The sequence below is a fragment of the Hordeum vulgare genome, chromosome 5H (genome assembly GCF_904849725.1).
Source record: "Hordeum vulgare subsp. vulgare chromosome 5H, MorexV3_pseudomolecules_assembly, whole genome shotgun sequence".
In the NCBI taxonomy this organism is placed as follows: domain Eukaryota; kingdom Viridiplantae; phylum Streptophyta; class Magnoliopsida; order Poales; family Poaceae; genus Hordeum; species Hordeum vulgare.
The window spans coordinates 440312975-440335811 of NC_058522.1; positions in this window are offsets into that span (position 1 = coordinate 440312975).

Consider the following 22837-nt stretch of genomic DNA (forward strand, 5'->3'; position numbering starts at 1 on the left):
GAGGGGGAAGATCTACGCATAACGGACGTGAGCTACTGATGATCAAATGAATGATCCTAAACACCTACCTACGTCAGACATACCCCCACCGTGTCCTCGATCGGAGAAGGAACTCACGAAAGAGACAGTCACGGTTACGCACACAGTTGGCATATTTTAATTAATTAACTTCAAGTTATCTAGAACCAGTGTTAAACAAAGTTTCCACGTTGCCACATAACCGCGGGCACGGCTTTCCGAAAAGATTTAACCCTGCAAGGGTGCTCCAACTAGTCCATCACAAATTACCACAAGCCGCATAGAAATCCTCAATCACGAAGCTCGCAATCTCGTCGGATTCCCTAGTGGAAAACCTCAACTCTGAGATTGCCCAAAGCATCACCGGAATCCCGATGCACAAGATATCTCGTCAAAGGTAAAACTAATCCAGCAAGGCCACCCGGTGTGTCGATGAACCCGATAGGAGCCGCGTATCTCGTTCTCAGGACACATCGTCTATGCATAGTGGACGGTAGCCAAACCTCGAGTTGCCCCGAGGTGGCACCGCCGACTGCTAGGTGGGTGGACCAACACTCATGCGGAGCACTGGCCCGAGGGGTTGATTAAATTATCCTCGGGGTCCGGAAAGTCCCTATGCAATTTTATTAGGTGATTAGGCAAATGTAGTACCAATGTTGGGCCTTGCCAGACCAGCTTTAATCTAAAACGAATTATCAAGGGGGTCCCCATAACAACCCCGATCGTGTTAGGAGCGCTCAATTATGGAACATAACACCGGTAGCCGAAACTAAGGGGGCAAAGGTGGAACAAAACACCAGGCTAGAAAGGCCAAGCTTTCCACCTTTTACCAAGTATATAGGTGCATTAAATTAAATAGCATTTAATATGGTGATATAACAAGGAACCCATGCTTTCACATGGAAGCAAAGCACCTGCAACTAGCAACGCTAACACATGGTTAAGCAAGCAGTAACATAGCCATTCAGTGGTTTGCTAGGTTGAACAGGTTGAAGGTTTCATGGCATTGTTGAGAGGCTGATATTTAACATGTGGTAGGCAACGAGACATAATCGATAGAAGCGATAAAACTAGCATGTCAATGATAGTAATGGTATCTGGGGAAATGGTCATCTTGCCTGAGATCCCGCTTGGAAGAAGAATGACTCCGTGAAGCAGACGAACCGACGTAGTCGAACGGGTCTTCACAATCCGGAACGCTGCGGAACTCTATCGAGACGAAGCAAACCGGAAACACAAATCATCACACGGAATTCACCACACGATGCACAACACAAATGATGCATGAGCAGCTGAATACATGCAAGTCACGGCATGACAATTCACACAAACACACACTACACATTAAGTGAAGTTCAATATGCAACGAGTTGCATATTGACGAAACTCCACGTTAATTATTTAGTTCTATCCTGATTAGATACACGACAATATTAAATGTGGTTAAACTTGGCAAGAGGTGAAGCGCAATTTAAACTATCTATCTAGGCATTTTAAATGAGGTCGGAAATGACATATAGCACCTCCGAGACGACCTCACATGTTAATTTACAATTCTGTCCAGATCTGAACTAACACATTTAGTTAGTTGTTAAACAGCAAAACAAATAGGTTCACGTGATTCTACACGTCATTTTAAGCAATCTACACATAAAGAACATCTCCAACGGAGCTACGGTTCAAAAGATACAAGCTTCGCAAGATATGATGGGATGAATGTAATATGTGTGCAACGACGGTCACGAGCACTTCCAAAACATACAACCAGCAAGAGAGAATGAAACTACACAAGATTATAAGCAAGTTTCATGTAGGACACGATCAAATCGGAGCTACGGTTCAACAACTACGAGCAAAACAAGAAAACACTACAATCTGCCAAAATCAGCCACATAGCATTTTCTACACCCCACAACTATGAACTATTCAACTCAAATATAATCAACCAAGGCATGACACGAAAGAGGGTAAGAAGCACTACAACATACAACCAACAACAACTAGCATGGCAGCAAGGAACACTAGGAAAAGAAGACACAACATGGCATCCCACACACTATTTCAGACTTTGAAAATTACACCTCATGAGAGTGCAGGTTTCGATCTAAAGCCATATTGACAGCAGCAAAACCAATAGCTACAGGACTTCAAATGGCATGAAAATTTACAGCATGCTAGAGAAACACAAGGGGTACAACTAACTCCATTGGACCAACCTCAAAAGAGCTACAGATCACAAGATAGAAGCAAAACAAAACAGCAACAAAATATAACAGATTCCAGACTTTGAAATATTTCAGCACCTCCAAAACAGCACTATTTCTAGCAACTTGAGAGCAAGCAAACCACACCTAAACATGCATATCTATTGCAACCAAAAATACCAGGGGCTAGTCTAAACACCCAAGAACAATTCCCTAGTTGACAACTCCTTCAAACAAAGCACGGAATAAATCCTACGAAATAAACAAGAGGGCATCACGGCAAAAATATCGCGCGAACTAACTTACTCAAAAGCTAAAACTAATTGCACAAAAAAATCCCATGGATTTTTCTACCCCGAAAACATATAAAATATGTGGGGTTGCGCAACAAAAATAATGCCACACGTATATGCGAGATAACGTCCTAAACACGAAAAATAATCTAGCGGCAAATCCCAACGCACAAAAATAGCAATGACCGCGCTAAAATACATAGCAAGAGGGTTCCTAAAACATGGGCATTTCTAATACGGCATTCGGGCTATACGGTCTTGCGCGAAAAATAAATATGGCGTCTATCCTATCTAGACAGCACGTAAACCTAGGCATTCGACACGTCAAACAACGTCAAACAATTGTGCAAGTTTTATAAACGGATTCTACGCGCAAAACTACACGAAAACCATATGCTACATGCCTCGTTCCGACTTACGGGTAAAAAGATACGGACGTTTGAAAAACTAGTCTATTTCCTGAAGATAAAATATATTCTCAGAAAAAAAAAATACCTAATCTAAATGGGCCTAACAGTGCGGTGCAATATAGGGAAAAGTGCACAGGCGGGGAATACTCACCTCGGGGCCTAGGGAGAGGAGGCCGAGGCTTGGGCCGAATTGGAGGGGCTGGAGGCCACCCCCAGTTGGGCCGGCTCGGGCAAATCGGCCCACTGGCCAGGGCGAAGCGAGGCACGCCTCGGCCTAGCTCGCGACTAGGCCGACGAGGGGGGCTAGCGTGGCCCGCTCGGCGCTGGGGCGAGGCGCTCACCTCCTCCGTCGTTCTCCTCGATCCAGGGGGGCGGCGGCGCTCGAGTTGGCTCTCCCGTGGACAGAACAGGAGGCGGGGCGAGGCACCGGCGCGGGGGCGGCCCGTGACGTGCAGCTGGCGCCGGTTGCGCCCGGGATCCGGCGAGGGCGAGGCTCCGGCGGCGGAGGCAGCTGGGCAACGGCCTCCGGCGAGAACGACGACGGCTGGCAGAGACGGCCGGAGCTCCGGGCTGCGGGGCGTCCTCTGGCGACGGGTACCGGCAAGGGGTAGCGCTGGATCCGGCGAGGCACGGCGACCGCCTTGACGGGGCACCTCGGAAGCTGCGGCTCGGGAGCACGACGAGGAGCGGGGCGGCGCGGGAGCACGCGAGGAGGCGGCGGATGGGCTCGGCCGGGCCCGATCTGGGCTCGGCGTGTCCTGGCGGCGGTTGGGGGTCCGATGGGAGGAGAGAGAGGGTGCGGGAGGCTAGGGTTGGCACGGATTTCGAGGAGAGAGAGGGGGGGCTGTCTAAAAATATGAGGGGGGGGGTATTTATAGAGAAAAGGGGGGCTAGGTTAACCGGAATCGCGTTTCGGATCCAACCGTGCGGTCGGATTCGGACGATTCCAAACGCGGGAACGGTTACGAGGCCGTGTAGAGTGGATATCCGGAGACGAGAGGGAGAACGGGCGACACGACAACGAATTTTAAAACACCAACAGATGTCCGACGGTAGACCGAATACGGTGCCGCTACGGTCGACCGTTCGGGTACCAGACAAACTCCGGTTGCGACGAAACTTGACAGGCGGCCTACCTATATTAAAACAACACCGCACGTCAAATCTCAACCCAACCACAGAAAGTTTTACGCACACTTTAAAAACAGGGTTTCGACAATGCCGCGGGCGCATGCGTGTGCGGTCGGGCTCATAATGGACAACGACGATAACCGGCAACTAACAACGGATGCAAGTTTTGAAAACGGGCGGCAACGGGATGCCAATGCAATGCTGATGATACGCATGAATGCGATGATGATGCGGCAAATAAAAATAATCACACGACGAAAACGGAAAGAAAAGGGGAATCTTCTGGAACGTCGGCATCGGGCTGTCACAGTGAGGACGTACGACTACTTCAACCACGTTATATACGCTTCCGCTAAGCGATCTATAAGGGTACGTAGATGCACTCCTCCTCTCGTAGATGTCGATTGATCTTACTGAGCGTGGGAATTTTTTTGTTTCCCATGCGACGTTCCCTAACACATGAGCTCATACGTTGAGTCATAGATGACTATGCCTTCAAGCAAGTAATTAAAGTGAAGAATTCATTGTGCCTCTCAAGATACTATGTTGTATCATGAATACAAGCAAGTTATAGCCAATTTGAGATTGATGGAGAAACTTGATATGGCCATGGTGAATCGAGATATTAGTAATCATGTCTAGAAGCAACGAAGCATAGTGAAGATATCAAAAGGGCCTTCAAGACATCAAGTTTAATCATGAATCAAGATAAATATTGACCAAGATGAAGATCAAAGATTTAACGCAAAGATGACCATCACACAAGCGCAAATGATGTACCACATGGGATCTTGTGGTATGGTAAGTAATTGTCAATTGCACTTTGTGTACAAACCCAAACTATGTGTTTTTTATATCTATGATAACCAGGTGATTCTCATGGGCTTGCATCAAGAGAAAGATTACAAGTGTCCATGAGAGGATGACATCAAGATATGATGATCATGGTTGACAAGGGCAAGATCAAGATAATCGTCCTGAAGGATTACATGCTTGAAGTTTGTGGATGATCACATGATGTACACGTGAAGATAGAATGCAATGAAATAATCCCCACATGGCGTATGTGGGAGCTATCTGAAGTCTTCACCAAATGGTGCAATCAAGGTTATGCTTCCATCTTGAGCCAATAATAAATGTCAACATCAAGCTCAAGTGGAATGCTCAAGTCAAAGGTACTAGTTCCTTTGGTTGTAGTTGCATGAATCAACGATCATCAAAAAGTATATATGCCCAAGAATGGATTTTTGGAAGCTATATAGTATAGCTATTTTATGATTCTTGAGTTATAGGGATCCCACACTATTAAGAGAGGATCAAAGGGTTCAGTAATGGACTTTCTCAAGTCAACCTCTTCTATACACAATTCTACTCCTATCATATATTCCAAAGTAAAATCGTAAGCCAAAAAGGGTTCCCCATATTCTATACTCAAACATTTGCATTGTTTGCATCATCCATTTTGTTTGATATTGGGTGGTTCTCCATTTGAGGACGTGGAGCTTTTCAATAGCTACAAAACGAGCCCAAGATCATCAAAATAGGAGTTCATATGTAAAAGTTATGCATGCTTTACTATTGGTATGCTCGTTGTTTATTGGAGGGCCGAAAGTTCCGGGCTTAACACCCCACAAGTACTAGGCTAAACAGAAAGTTTGCGACAACCTAGCCCGAAGGGAGCCCAGAAGTTCCGGCCCCTCCTGTAAATTCCGGGGCCAGAAGTTCCAGGCAGGTTTCGGGGCAAGTTTAGGGCTAACTACAAAATTTACATTGCGTGCCTTAATAGGGAGTCCTGAAGTTCCGGGCAAACCAAGAAGTTCTGGGCTACATTGTTCCGTGCATAACGGGCAGATTTGGTGGGGCACTATATAAGGTACCCTTCTTCCCCAACGAGTTAGAGCTTTTAGATCTGAGATTTCCCCATCGTTTTGAGCTCTCTCCTCCTCCACCAAGCTTCAAAACTCCAATCCATGTGGGGGAAAACTATCCCATGCATCTAGGGTTCATTTGTTGACCTCCTCCATTGTCGCTTTCCTCTTTCATCCCTCCACAACATTAGTTACTTTTGGTGGGATTTGAGAGAGAGGGATTTGAGCATTCTTGTGGTAATCCCGAAGAGATTTCCAAGAGTTATTGAGAGAGATTTTATGCAAGCATACATCCACTCCTCCTCTCTTTTGACCAAAGCAATCTGTGATTTGAGCAAGTCTTGAGAATTTCCCTTTTGATCTTGTTACTCTTGGAGGTTGGAGACTCCTAGGCGGTAGGAGTGCTTCGGTGAGGTATCAACTTGTGATTTGTCCCCCGAAAAGTTTGTGAAGGTTTGGAGGCCGCCTGAAGGTCTATCACTAGTGGTTGGGAATCGCCTTCGTGGTGATATCTCAAGGAGAATAGGGTGAGCCTTTGTGGCGTTGGTGTGCCTTTGTGGTAACATCCACCTCTCTAACGGTGACTAGCTTCCCACCAAGGAAGTTAACATGGGGATACATCCTTGTCTCCGTGACTTTGGTTATCCCTAACCCTAACTCCTTACTTCTGGTTCACTTTGGCACTTGAGCGTACAATCATTATATATATTGTTGTCCTCATTATATTGTGTTGGCTATTTCCTTATTAAGATTAATTATTTAGGCCTACACTTTATATCTCGCAATTCATACTTGCTACTATTGATATATCTAGTATTTAGTGTGAATTGCTAACTTGTGTCATACACTTCCATATCTTGTGATATTTCTCAAGTAAGTTTGTGTAACTTACTTGAGCTTGTTTAGTATCCTTGTTGTGCTCATCTTATTAGAACAAGTTGTCAGCGCACTTAGTTGAGCCTACTATATTTATGATTTGTGCTTGAAATATATCCGCTTAGTTTGTTTCCACATTAGGATATAGCCAAATTCGTAAAAGATTTTAAAATGCCTATTCACCCCCCTCTAGGCAACATCATGGTCCTTTCAATTGGTATGAGAGTAAGGTCTCTCCTTATTAAGCTTCACCGCCTAGAGAGTATCGATGTCGACTAATGGATTAGTGCACAGTGACACCGTTGATTTTAATGACACAAATTATCACTTGTGGAGAATTTGTATGCTTTTTCACCTTCAGGCCATGGGACCAAATGCTTTAGGAATTGTTCCTGTAGGGATTGCTTTTGCAAAGGATGACCCATCTCCATCTATAGATGACATGTATCTTGATTGTGTTGCCTCTCTTGCCATTCATCAAACTATAAGCCTTGAAGTTTTTAAGTCAATCTCGACTTACAAGTCATCTCATGAGGTTTGGACCAAACTCGAAGATATATATGATGGGTCCAATCTTGATGAAGACAATATTATGTTGAAGGAGTTGATGCAGGAGCTCTCCACATTTTTCTATAACAAAGAGCTCTCCATTGCTCCCACCTCCGATTACTTGCACATTTCAACATCTTCCACTCCACCAACATGTGATGTGCTACAAGGTGATGGCATGGTGAGTGAAGAAATATCTTGTGATGATGGTGTTAAGCTCATTATTAATGATCTTGCTTGTGTAGCTGCTAGTGGTGTATCTTCTATGGACTTGGGCATATCTATCACCACAAATATTATAAATTATTGTGTTTATAGTCCATGCATATAACCTAAGAATTCCTTGACAAATGTTTGTGATTATATGCTTACTCTCCCGTGTTTCCATGATCAAAATGCTTTGGTTTCCTCTAGCTGTTCTATGACTAACCATTTAGTGGAAATCAAGAAAAATGAGGCACTCTTGATTGATAAAGAATTTTAATCTCCAAAAGAATCATCATAAACCCCTTTGTTCACATGTGCCTCATGGCAAGAGGTAATGATGAGGTATCATCTTCTCTTAGTGATAACGATGATATTTGTAATGAGGATTATGATGGTGACTTGACTGAAAATCTCTATGAGATTGGTAAAATTCTTCGTAGAGCTAAAAATTAACGCTTATAAAAGGTTTCAAGATGTTCTTTCTTACTTTGAAAAACATAATAACTTATTTATTAACGAGCAAGCTAAGAGTGAACAACTTGAACGTGAACTTGATAAGGCTCATCAAACATTTAGAGACTTAAGATCTTCAAAAGTAGAGATTGAAATTGCTCATGGTAAACTTAAAGAGGATTTTTAGCTCCTTCTACTTGAATGCCATGATGTCAAAGGAGAGCTCAGCAAAATCTCCAAGATTCACGAGGAGCTTCAATCCACTCACCAGAAGTCTCTAATTGCTACTTGCTCCTCTCATATTGTCGATGATACTTGTGCATCTAACTCTACCTCATGTGAAGCATAAACTTTAAAGGAGAATGTTGAGTTATGTTCTCAACTTAATTTGCTAACAAGAAATTATGGGAAATTGGAAGAAAGTCATGAAAAATCTCTCAAGCACTCATGAGGCTCTTCTAATCTATCATAATGAGCTATAGTTAGCACATGAGACTATGGTCACCAAGGTAAAATCTTGTGAGTCTCATGTGAAAATTAGCACATCTACTCTAAATGCTTTATTTCCTTGTGTTAATCCTTCCAATTCATCCACCTCTCATATTATTACCAATCATGATGAATTGTTCGCATTGTCAAGTTGCTCTAACCATGAAGTTTCTAGTTCCACTAGTCCTATTGTTTTTAGTGTTGAAACTAATCGTGTAGAAGAAATTAATGAGCTCAAGGCCCAAGTCACTAGTTTGAGTAAAGACTTGGAAAAGTGTGATGATGGACATAGTTATCACTCCAATAAGAAGAATTCCAAGAACAAGAAAAGGGGACGAGACCAAGCTATGAACGAGTCCAACATTTCTTGCTTTAAGTGCAAAAAGGTTGGGTATCATGTGATATCTTGTCCATTCAAGATAAGAGCTTATAAAGAGATGCTACATGGGAAGATGCCTCATGCTCAATCTCGAGCTCAGCCTCATTTTGAAGAACAAGCACTATGCATGATGAAACTTGTTATTTCTTCCTAAGTTGAGAAAGTAAAGAAGAATAAGAGAAAGGGGAGTACATGTTGCTATATCTGTCGTAAGAAGGGGCACATAGCTTCATCATGCCCCACTAGTAACATCTCTAATCCTCCAATTATCAACGATCATTATTCACTTAGTAAGGATATTTTTTGAAATTTGTTTGCCAAGTATGTTGGTGCCCAATGTGGTTTGGAAGTGTATAAGATCATTTGGGTTGCCAAGCCTATTGTTACTAACTTCTTAGGACCCAACTTGGTTGGGGACCATAAATCTCTAGCTTGATTAATAGGTATGTGGAGGGCATTGAAGACTTGGCTAGTTCATGAAGAAAAACTATTTTCACCATTATTATGGTTCAAGCCAAGTCAAGAAGATTATCATCATATTTGTCATTCCAATGCCTCTCCTAGCGGTAACTTGTATATATTTTCTACATTGAAGGTTACTAGCAGCCCTCATGTTTAGATTTGGTCCTAGCATGTGTTTTTATATGTTGTGCCTCCTAGTATGCTTGATTTGTATTATCTAGCATGTGCAGGTTGTTGTGCATGTCATATAGTTGTGTGTGTAGTCTCGAGCCTTCATTGCATCTTGGTTGCATCTTACCGGGATCTTTTGAGATATTAATGGATCATCATATTATGGGGGAATATTATGCTCTATTCACATCACAAATCTAAGATGTGTATATATTGGATACCACCTAGTATTTATAGTGCAAGATTATCTAGTTACTATGTGGTGTGTCAAGTTCATTTGAAGTTCAAATTATCATCCATTGATCATCTTTAGCTGGATTTTAATTGCCTCTTGTGTAAAATACATGGATTATCACATTATGGGGGAGTGATATGCTTTGTGCATATCACAACCCTTGTTAATATGAAAAATTTATGAATGCCACTTAGAATCTATTATTGAGATTATTTCATATCTTTGTGGCTTGCTATGCTCAACATGTCTATATTTGCATAATAATTCTTTTGTTGTTTCATTCCATAAATGTGTGTGAGTATGACATTCTAGTGCAGTTTTCGTCATGGTTTATGTTCTAGATCATACTTGAAAGAAGGGTATATACGATGCAAGCCATTCCGGTTGTTTCTCTACAAGATGATCTAGCTAATTGGAACGTTAATAATATGGATCTAGGCATTGTGCTTATTGGTAAACTCTCATATCAAACTTGTGTGAGTATAACTGATCTTGTGCTTATTTGGAATCTATCACCGAATGATTATTCAAAATATCCTTGTATGATAGAGTTTCATGGTCATCTTCATATCGGCTTTTGCTTCTACTTGCATTTTATATCTAACCGAGAAATTCATTTGCCGACTAGTAATCCCCCATGCTTTTGTTTGAGTTCATATTACTAGTTTTTATGGTATTATGGGAGTTATTATCTTATTACTTGCACTATAGTATATCTACTTAAGTGAGATATGCATGTAAGAATATGTTCAATGCATATCTTTTATGCTCATTAGTTTTGCTTAGTTCATGTGTTGAACTTGGTGTGCTATCATATGTTGATTTCTCACTTTGATTTTGGACAACATGAATGATTAGTGAGGTTATTGGAAGTATTAAAAATTATGTGTTTATTTTTCCAATTTGCATATCTTTGGATTTTGTTAGGCTTGTACAGGCATATTTACTATATGCAAATTCTCATGCCTTGTTTTCTTTATTTTATAATATATATGGTAAATCCATCATATACTTAATAGCTAAGATGTGCATGAAATTCGAATTCATACCTATATGCACATAATTGAGTGGTTTTTTGCCATATATATTGTAGTTAGACTAACTACTTCAGACCAAATAAGTATGGGGACCATATTGTACTTAAAAGTGATCTAGGTACATTGGAGAAGCATTGTTGTCTTGGATTATTGATAAAGAAGGTGGTGTCACCACGAGGGAATTAGAGCCAAGAGTATATGACTTAGTCCTCAGTCATTACTACTCCATACCAATGCTTTCTCGGTAACAATTATTTACTTCATCCATGTATATAAGTAGAGTCAACCTTGTGTAGCTTGCATCATAGCATGTAATAGTACTTATTGTATTTGTGTTTTCCTGCGTGTTCTTAAAAACACTATATTGCAATGGTTAGATAGTTGAGTAGAATCATCTAATGGAGATCTACAAAATCATATTCATGATTCACTTATGCCAAGATATGCCAATTAAGCAATTCATTGATATCAATTCCTAAAATATTCTCTCATGTGCAATTTTTTATGAAAATTACAAAAACACTCTAATTGCTTGTAGTATTTGTTATCTTCTTAGGAATTCATGGTTATACAAATGAGATTAATTTGTGCCATGTGTGTTGCTCTTATGTTAGGATCACAAGTGTATAATAATGGATTCACTTGTGCATACCATGTTCTTATCAATTGTGACTATTTTATGTATGCAAGTTTCTTTGTGGATACATAGACTACTATTGTCAACTTAGCATTTTTTGCACATAAGTAAGTTCCCATTTTTGCTTGACATCACTTGATCCTTGCCGGTCACTTGGTTCCTTCCTTATTGATTCATTGGTGGTCTCTATAATAGGTTGTGAAGTGAGTGCTTGTATGTTTTGCATATAATATTATACACTCATTCGTTTGGTTATATTTTGGACCCATACTTATCATGATGATTGATTTGGATATTCACATTATATCTTATCCAAAATATGTTGTTTGAATCTTTGAATGTTCTCCTCACATGTTTAATGCTTATTTTCATATCATACCTATTGTAGTCTCTAGATCCCGAGATCCTCAAATTTCCTGTCATTGAATATGTGCATTTTATTTCACTCACATATTGTAATATGCATACTCTAAGGAAGAACTCATTGTCTTCGAGATTTACCCCATTTTGACATTTGTTGCCAATGGAGGAGAAGCTTAGAGGATTTGATATAATCTAAAAGTGCATATGGCTTACTGTTTATTGCATGAATGAATATATATAGAGAAAACTCCACCTAGTGTATATCAACCAATATATGCAAGGAAATTCATAGTTCGTTCACACATGCATATACTGTGGGGGAGCTTGCTCTATATATTGTGGTTCTACCAACATATAAACCTTGTGTAGTCTTTTGATGTTAGTACACCGAGTGTGATAAACTCAAGTATCTTGTGAAACTTGATGCTATCAAAACAATCCCAAGTATTCAATGTATCCTTGAGTAAATTGCATACTTGTGTCAAAATTCATGATATAAATCCTCTTGTTGAGATTATCATCAACTACCAAAATGGGGTAGATTGAAAGTGCATGTAGTCCCCATGTGTGGTTTTGGTAATTGATGAAAATCCTAATGGACTAATGTTTGCATTGAGTTATACATTTGAAGGAATGTTCTATTGGAAATGCATTAAGAATATTGGATGAATTGAATGATGTTTGTTCCATGAAGATGCAAGAAGGAGCTCGAATGAATTCTAAATGAATGTGATATACATATTGTTGTGCATGCATCAAGGGTGAGCTTAACGATTGAATCAAATATGATACAATCAAGATGAATTCCATCTGATGAACAAGATGTGATCTATGTGGAGTTCATTGAGGATCTCATACATTCTCATGCTTTTGCTTATGGTTTAAACCATGATGGATCAAGATCTTGAGAGAATAGTTAAAGAGAAGAATTCTACATATGTCTTGAAAATAGGATCATGATGAGCTCATACGTTGAGTCATGGATGATTATGTCTTCAAGCAAGTAATTCAAGTGAAGAATTCATTGTGCCTCTCAAGAGACTATGTTGTATCATTAATAGAGCAAGTTATAGGGAAACTCAGATTCATGGAGAAACTTGATATGGTCATGGTGAATCGAGATACTGGTAATCATGTCTTGAAGCAACGAAGCATAGTGAAGAAACCAAAAGGTCCTTCAAGACATCAAGTTTATTCATACATCAAGATAAATGTTGATCAATATGAAGATCAAAGATTTAACTCAAAGATGACCACGAGACAAGCGCAAATGATGTACCACATGGGATCTTGTGGTATAGTAAGTTATTGTCAATTGCACTTTGTGTACTAACCCAAACTATATGTTTTCTATATCTATGTTGATTAAGTGATTCTCATGGTCTTGCATCAAGAGAAAGATTCCAAGTGTCCATGAGAGGTTAAATCAAGATATGATGATCATGGTTGATAAGGGCAAGCTCAAGATAAGCATCATGAAGGATTACATGCTTGATGTTTGTGGGTGATCACATGATGTACACGTGAAGATAGAATGCAATGAAATAATCCCCACATTGCGTATGGGGGAGTGATGACGAGTTGATGGATATACTTCTCGCCCCTCATTGGTTACCCCAAGTGGAAGGTGGAGATGTAGTCAGTAGCAAATTTCCCTTACACGGAGACTGTAAGGTTTATCGAACCAGGAGGACTCCTAGGATCAACAAGTAGGTGTCTTCCACCTTGGCGCTAGCAGAAGACGTGGACCTGCACACACAACAAATAACTTTGCTCCCAATGAGTACAGAGAGGTTGTCAATCTCTCCAGCCTTGTAGTTTGCAAAGGATCAAAACACAAGCGGGAAGGTAATAGTGATTGCAATAGAAGAGTAAATGAAATCGGTAAATGATGGTGGTGTAAACAATGATGGTGATATGGACCGGAGTCACATGATGTTCACTAGTGATGTCTCTCCCCCAAAATACGATAAACAACAATGCTTGGGTAAACAAATCACAATTGGGCAATTGACAAAATTATGATCACACCGCAATGCTAATTATGCTCCTTGATAGTTAGAGGTTCAATAGTAATGGGTAGTACGCCAAGACAAGTAGACCGTTTATTCATCATCATCTACTTACTAATCATCCACCTTGACATATCTATCCAGAACATCTCTCCGGTATTAAGTTGCGAGCCCCATCTAAAGTGTAAACTCAAAGCAACAGACAACTTCATTAACGAACTACGTGTAAGGTAAATAATCCTTGCAACCATGGTCAGAAGCACCGTTCTTTTCTCCCTGGTGGCAACAATCACATCCCCTAGTCTCATGTTTCTGTCACTCAAGCTACACTTAGAGGGGCATGAACCCACAATCGTGCATACGCTCCCTCTTGGAGTTACAATCTACTACTTGACCGAAGCAATAAAAAGCAACAAAAAACATGAATGAATCACTAAGGAACATAATATAAAAGGATAATCAAATATATAACTCATAACAATCTGAACATAATCTCATAATCCATCAGATCCCAACAAACAGAGCATAGCAAAAGCAAGAGAATTACATAGATGCCTTGATCATGTAGGGCAGCTCACAAGGACTAACCATTGAAGCACAAGATTGGAGAGAAGACATCACATAGCTACTGGTCATGGACTCATGGTTCAAGGAGGACTACTCACGGCACGTCCGAGAAGCGTCCATGGAGGTGGAGAAGCTCCCGGAGGTCAATCCTCCGTCCGGCAGGGTGCCGTGAAGAGGTCTCCTGAAGCTCCCGATCTTGGAAGCGCTGCGGCGGCGGAACGGTGGAGAAATTCGCGATTGGAGAAAATATGTTAGGGTTTCCTCTCGGGGCCCTAAATATAGGCCAAAGGAGGGCACCGGAGGAGGTGGTACCCACCCAGGCGACCTCCTGGCGTGATCTAGGGCCTGGCCGCGCCAACAGGCCGCCTGGGAGGCCCCTCTCCCTCCTTCGGTGATCAGGAAGCTTTTCTTTCGCTGATTTTTTTTATACTTTTTCTGGATTTTTCGGGCTTCGGAAAATTGGGTAAAAGCCCCTGCAAAATAGACATCAGCAGACATAAACTGGCACTGGGTGCACTGAGTTAGTAGGTTAGTCCAAATATGTGTAAAATTATATAAAAGTGTAGCAAAACATATAAAAATGTCACCAAAAAGATCATGGAACAAGTAGAAATTATAGATACGTTTGGGACGTGTCAACATCCCCAAGCTTAATTTCCGCTCGTCCTCGAGTAGATAAATGATAACACAATAATTTCAGTGGTGACATGCTAACACACATATTAGAACTTGAAAGTAAAGCAAGTTAGATAGGCAATTCAAGTCAAGACAATAACAAGCAAGAGTTTATATCTAGTATTGAATTTAGCAAAGTAAGAACATAAAGGTGCAAGAGCTCTCGCTGTCCGTGACTTGAATGTCTCCAAATGGTGTTTGCGTGCAAGAAGTGGGAGATGGGTTGAGATCATAAAATATTTTTTGATTGAGAACTCAATCTACTAAACCTCACACTTAGTCTCCTTTGGGATCTTATTTTGACTCATCCCCAGGCCACTAGTCACGCACAAATCAAAATGATCCTCTCCCTTTCGATTTTGAGCACTCATGCAATGGATGAGCGTAAGAAAGATATGTTGGCACTTAGGATGGCAAATAGAATGATAATGGGGAAGGAAGACAAAAAGGTGTGAAATGCTCACATCAATGAGGACAACCATAGGCGAGAGAAAGCTAAATGATAGATATGATGTGCGGAGTAGGTATTTCCATGTAACAGATGCACATATGAGCTAAGGTAAGCTCTCTAATGGAACTAGTGGGGGTGCATCCAATTGTTTGCTCATGAATACATAGAGCTCATTTGAGGAGGCTCATCATTGGAATATGCAAACCAAGTTCTATAGTGTAAGGGTCCCCACATAGTTATGCATGAATGATAATCTCTATGTAGTACCAATATAGCAATGGAGTACAAGTGTGGATCTTTCAAAAGGAAGAGTAGTGTTGCCCCCTTATCTCTTTTTTTTCTTTTTCCCTTTTCTCTTTATTTTTTTTATTTTTTTTCTGCGGCCTCTTTGGCTCTTTCTTTTTTATCTCTCATTTGCCCTCTTTTGGATCTTTTGTTTTGTCCACTTTGGGATCTTTTCCTCACTTAAGGGCAACACTCTATGTTTTACATGAATACAAAGAAAAATCATCACACTTTATAAGAAGTACTCATAAAGACAAGTGAAAACTATCATGATGTATGCAAATGTATGCCTCTGCCAGTGTAGCAGGATATGCAATGATACTAGTGCGTCATGTAGCATTAATAAGGGCAAGGCCCAACTACCATGTGGCTCCTCTATCAAGCAAAAGCATGTATGACATGAAGATCAAGTCATGAGATGGTGGATGTTGCATGGCAATGTATCTCGGAAAGGCTATGGAAATTCCTTAGTAGGTAGGTATGGTGGTTGTTTTGAGGAAAGATATAACGACGCTTATGTATGATAGAGCGTATCATGTCATGGGTTTGGATGCACTGGCAGAATTTGCACCAACTCTCAATGTGAGAAAGGGCAATGCACGATACCGAAGAGGCTAGCAAAATATGGATGGTGGAAGTGCCAACAATCGAATACTCACATTAGTCCGAAGAACTCATACACTTATTATCGATAACTCTCTATCTAGTTAGGAAATTGACAAAGAGACAAGTACCCCGAGGAGGAGTGTTTGGGGGTTTGGTTATCCTTGCGCATCCTTGACTCATGGTAACGTGAGGGTACTCTATATATTCCAACCCCTCCATAGGTTAGCGATTAATTTAGTAGCTAGAGTTCTTAACTAATTTTTAGTTTTGAAAACACACGGATTTCCCAAAATATGACACCTATCACTAATAGGCTCAAGCTCTTGGCACCTATAGTCCAAACATTACTCAAACCAATACCTCAAAACTATTGTAAGTTACTACTATACTTAAATAGCAACCTCAATTACCTACTCATGCAAGACACACAACTCAGTGCAACAACCAACTCTCTAAACAAGATAAGCATGATAACTCAAGAGAGTTCCAAAATCAACCTAATTAATAGCTCTTAAAAAGATAAGCATGAAAACTAAGAGCTAAGCATGACAGTAGCTACGAAAAGATGAAGAACCCACGAAAAATATAAGCATGAAAACCTATGTTGTGTTCTAGAGTGGAATGGAGCGTGTGTCTCTCCCAAACAAGGTAGGCTAGGTTCCGAATTGTTATGAACAGCAAGCAAAACTAAGACAAACTAAAAAGCAAATAGCGGGACGATCCAAGCATAGCACATATCATATGAAGTGATAAAATATAGCATGGAGATGGACGAACTGGTGATTGTTGATAGAGAAGGGGATGCACGGGGGCATCCCCAAGCTTAGATGTTTGAGTCTCCTTTAATATTTCTTGGGGTGCATGGGGGCATCCCCAAGATTGAGCGCTTGACACTCCTGTATCTTCTTTAATCATCTCTCCCATCGCGTACTTGAAAACTCCCTTCATACGAAACTCATCATAAACTGATTAGAGTGGTTAGTACCCTTAATAAAATAATTCATTAACTGCTGTAAATAAAGATTTTCATTAAAATATACTGCTTATTATGCATGCAAAAAGGTTTTTGCAAATAAAAATTAAGCTTAGGATTTGCAAAACAATGAAAACACAAAACATGGCAGAATCTGTGAAAAACAGAACAACAGGTAGTAAATAATTTATTCGGGGTACTTCTGCCACTCAAATAAAAAACCTCAGAACAGATGACAGAAAGGAAATTATATAGAGCATGCTGTAAAAAAACTTCAGATCAAAAAGATAATCTTGTGATTTGTGGCAAATTGTTCCGTCAGGCAGACAAAATCTGTTTCTGGACAGCATGTCACAACTTTTGAACTTTCTTGCAATCGGAGGCTATAACTTGGCACAAAGTTTAAAAATAAAGATACAATGATGTTTATACAGTAGTAACACACATAAAGACCACTAAAAAAGAAAGTAAAAAGAAATTGGGTTGCCTCCCAACAAGCGCTTTATTTTATGCCTTTGAGCTAGGCATAATGCAAGAAGATCAAGTGTTATCAACTCCAAAAGAATAACTTGCCCGTGTAACGGACTCATAAGGTAACTTAATCTTATTTCTAGGGAAGTGTTCCATTCCCTTTTTAAGAGGAAATTGGAATTTAATAATTCCCTCTTTCATGTCAATGATAGAACCAACGGTGCGAAGAAAAGGACGTCCCAAAATAATTGGACATGAAGGATCACATTCAATGTCCATAATAAGAAAATCAACGGGCACATAATTATCATTGACAATAATAAGAACATCATCAGTTCTCCCTAAATGTTTCTTTATGGAAGAATCAAAAAGACTAACACCAAAAGAACATGGATCAAAAGGTTTCCAATCAAGCATATCATACATTCTTTTGGGCATAACGGAGGCACTAGCTCCAACATCACACAAAGCAAAGAAAGAGATATTATTCAACTTAATTTTGACCATAGGATCCCAACCATATTCTAGTTTTCTAGGAATATGAGTCTCTAGCTTGAGCTTCTCCTCCTTAGCTTTGATAAGAGCATTGGTAATATGCTCGGTGAAGGCAATATTGAGTGTACTAGTGTGGGGGTCTTTAGGCATTCTTTGCAAAAAAGGTGATAACTTCGGAGAGACTACAATTGTCAAAATCAAGGTCACTACCATTAATTAAAGTGGTAGTGATGTCATTCTTTTAGTAGTCTCTAAATTCAAAGGACTTTCTTTCCCTATAGTTGAGGTATTAGCATCACCATTAATAGGTCCATTGGGACTAGGAGTGCGATGGGTGCTAAAAGTTTTGACGTCCTCAACAACTTGCATACTAGCAATGGTAGTGTGTGTAGGAAGGCTCTTAATTCTCTCTTCCTATTCATTTTCTTTAGCCCATCTCTCTTTAAGTTTGGCTAGCATTCTTATGTTCTCATTAATTTGGACTTGGATAGCATTCATGGGTGTGGTGTTCTTTTCCTCAAGTGGGGAAGTTCTAATTTTAAGCATCTCTACATCATGAGCTATGTTGTCCACCTTCAAAGAGATACTATATAATTTTTCTAGTTTGTCTTCTACACTCTTGTTTAAGGCTTTTTGAGAAGTGATAAAATCCTTAAGCATGCTCTCTAATTCAGAAGTGGCGTTTTTGGTGCTAGGATAATTGTTATTGTTCCCATAGTTGTTGGATGGGAACGGTCTAGGATTGCTACCAAAATTACTCCTATAAGCATTGTTATTAAAGTTGTTCCTAGAAATAAAATTAACATCCACTTGCTCTCTTTCTTGAGCAACCAAAGAATTTAAAGGAACATCATGAGGATCAATAGGATCTTGCTTAGTGAGTAGAGTCATGATCATGTCAACCTTATCATTAAGGGAGGAGATCTCCTCAACAAAGTTTACCTTCCTACCTGTTGGAGCTCTCTCGATGTGCCATTGAGAATAATTTGTCATAATTTCATCCAATAGATTTGTGGCAGCACCAAGTGTAGTGGTGTTGCAAAAATGCCCTAGAGGCAATAATAAAATGGTTATTATCATATTTCCTTGTTCATGATAATCGTCTATTGTTCATGCTATAATTGTATTAACAGGAAACGGTAATACATGTGTGAATAAATAGATCACAATGTGTCCCTAGCAAGCCTCTAGTTGGCTAGCGCGTTAGTCAATAGATGATCATGGTTTCCTGATCATGGGCATTAGATGTCATTGATAACGGGATCACATCATTGGGAGAATGATGTGATGGACAAGACCCAATCCTAAGCATATCACTAGATCGTATTGTTTGTATGCTAAAGCTTTTCTAATGTCAAGTGTCTTTTCCTTCGACCGTGAGATTGTGCAACTCTCGGATACCGTAGGAGTGCTTTGGGTGTATCAAACGTCACAACGTAACTGGGTGACTATAAAGGTGCACTACGGGTATCTCTGAAAGTGTATGTTGGGTTGGTACGAATCGAGATCGGGATTTGTCACTCCGTGTGACGGAAAGGTATCTCTGGGCCCACTCGGTAGAACATCATCATGAGCTCAATGTGACTAAGGAGTTAGTCACACGATGACGTGCTACGGAACGAGTAAAGAGACTTAACGGTAACGAGATTGAACAAGGTATAGGTATACCGACGATCGAATCTCGGGCAAGTTCTATACCGACAAACAAAGGGAATTGTATACGGGACTGATTGAATCCTTGACATCGTGGTTCATCCGATGAGATCATCGTGGAGCAAGTGGGAGCCACCATGGGTATCCAGACCCCGCAGATGGTTATTGACCGGAGAGGTGACTCGGTCATGTCTCGTGTCTCCCGAACCCGTAGGGTTTACACACTTAAGGTTCGATGACCCTAGGGTTATAGGGAATTGTTATACGAGGTTATCAAAAGTTGTTCGGAGTCCCGGATGAGATCCCGGACGTCATGAGGAGATCCGGAATGATCTGGAGGTAAAGATTGATATATAGGACGGATGGTTTCGGACGCCGGATGTGTTTTGGGCATCACCGGTAACGTACCGGGACCACCAGAGGTGGCCCCGGGGGTCCACCGAAGGGGGGCAACGACCCTGGGAGGGTAGATGGGCCAAGTGGGGGAGGGAACCAGCCCCGAGGTGGGCTGGTGCGCCCCCCACTCAGCCCATGGCGCAGGAAGAGGGGAGAGGGGGGAAACCCTAGCACAGGTGGGCCTAAGGCCCACCAGAGGGGTGCGCCACCCCTCCTCCCCCCTTGGCCGCCGCACCAGCCCCATCTAGGGCTGCCGCCCCCCAGGAGAGGGAAACCCTCAAGGGGGTGCAGCCCCTCCCTCCCCCTATATATAGTGGGCACTTTTGGCCATTGGGAAAACAGACTTTTGCCTCTCCCTCGGCGCAGCCCTGCACTTCTTTCTCCTCCTCTGTGTCGGTGCTTGGCGAAGCCCTGTCGGGAGACCTCGTCTCTCCATCGACACCATGCCGTCGTGCTGCTGGAGTTCTTCCCCAACCTCTCCCTCCTCCTTGCTGGATCAAGGTGCGGGAGACGTCACCGGGCTGCACGTGTGTTGAACGCGGAGGTGCCGTAGTTCGGCACTAGATCGGAATCACACCGCGATCTGAATCACCGCGAGTACGACTCCATCAACCGCGTTCTAGTAATGCTTCCTCTTAGCGATCTCCAAAGGTATGAATATGCACTCACCCCTCTCTCGTTGCTGGTCTCTCCATAGGAAGATCTGAATATGCGTAGGAAAAAGTTGAATTTATGCTACGTTACCCAACAGTGGCATCCGAGTTAGGTTTTCTATGCGTAGATTATATGCACGAGTAGAACACAAAAGGTTGTGGGCGATGATTTGTCAATTGCTTGCCGCTACTAGTCTTATTCTTTTCCGGCGGTATTGTGGGATGAAGCGGCCCGGACCAACTTTACACGTACGCTTACGTGAGACTGGTTCCATCGACAGACATGCACACCGTGCATAAAGGTGGATAGCGGGTGTCTGTCTCTCCTACTCTAGTCGGATTGGATTTGATGGAAAGGGTCCTTATGAAGGGTAAATAACTTTGGCATATCATAGTTGTGGCTGTCACGTAGGTAAGAAAGCGTTCTTGCTAGAAACCCAAATCAGCCACGTAAAACTTGCAAACAACAATTAGAGGACGTCTAACTTGTTTTTGCAGGGTTTGACATGTGATGTGATATGGCCAAAGTTGTGATGTTGCATGTATGATGTATGAGATGATCATGTTATTGTAATACGTTTCACGACTTGCATGTCGATGAGTATGACAACCGGCAGGAGCCATAGGATTTGTCTTAATTTATTGTATGAGATGCAACGCCATGTGCTTACTACTTTTACTTCATTGCTAATGGTTAGCTATAGTAGTAGTGATAGTAGTAGTTGGCGTGACGACTTCGCGGAGACACAATGATGGAGATCATGATGATGGATATCATGGTGTCACGCCGGTGGCGATGATGATCATGCGATGCGTGAAGATGGAGATCGAAAGAGCAAAGATGATAATGGCCATATCATGTCACTATATGATTGCATTGTGATGTTTATCATGTTTTTCATCTTATTGCTTAGAACGGCGGTAGCATAATAAGATGATCCCTCTTAAAATTTCGAGAACGTATTCCCCTAAGTGTGCACCGTTGCGCAGGTTCGTTGTCTCGAAGCACCACGTGATGATCGGGTGTGATAGATTCTAACGTTCGCATACAACGGGTGTAAGCCATATTTACACACGCGAAACACCTAGGTTGACTCGACGAGCTTAGCATGTACAGACATGACCTCGAATACAAGAGACCGAAAGGTCGAACATGAGTCGTATCGTTGAATACGATCAGCATGAAGTTGCTCACCATGGTGACTAGTCCGTCTCACGTGATGATTGGACACGGGTTAGTCAACATGGATCATGTATCACTTAGATGACTAGAGGGATGTCTATTTAAGTGGGAGTTCATACTTAATTTGATTAAATGAACTTAATTGTCATGAACTTAGTCTAAAAGTTGTCTTTATAAATATTGTAGATGGCCAACGTCAACCTCAATTTCAACGCATTCCTAGAGAAAAACAAGCTAAAAGATGATGGTAGCAACTATGCGGACTGGGTTCGCAACTTGAAGCTCATCCTTGAAGCAGCTAAAAAGGCTTATGTCCTTGATGCGCCGCTAGGTGACCCTCCCGCTCCCGCAACAGCCCAGGACATTCTGAACGTCTGGCAAACGCGGAGTGATGACTACTCTCTGGTTAGGTGTGGCATGTTATACAGTTTAGAAACGGGGCTCCAAAGGCATTTTGAGCAACACTGTGCATATGAGATGTTCCAGGAGCTGAAGCTAGTTTTTTAAGCTCATGCCCGTATCTAGAGATATGAAGTCTCCGACAAGTTCTTTAGCTGTAAGATGGAGGAGAACAGTTCTGTCAGTGAGCACATACTCAAAATGTCTGGGTTACACGGTCGTCTGACTTCACTTGG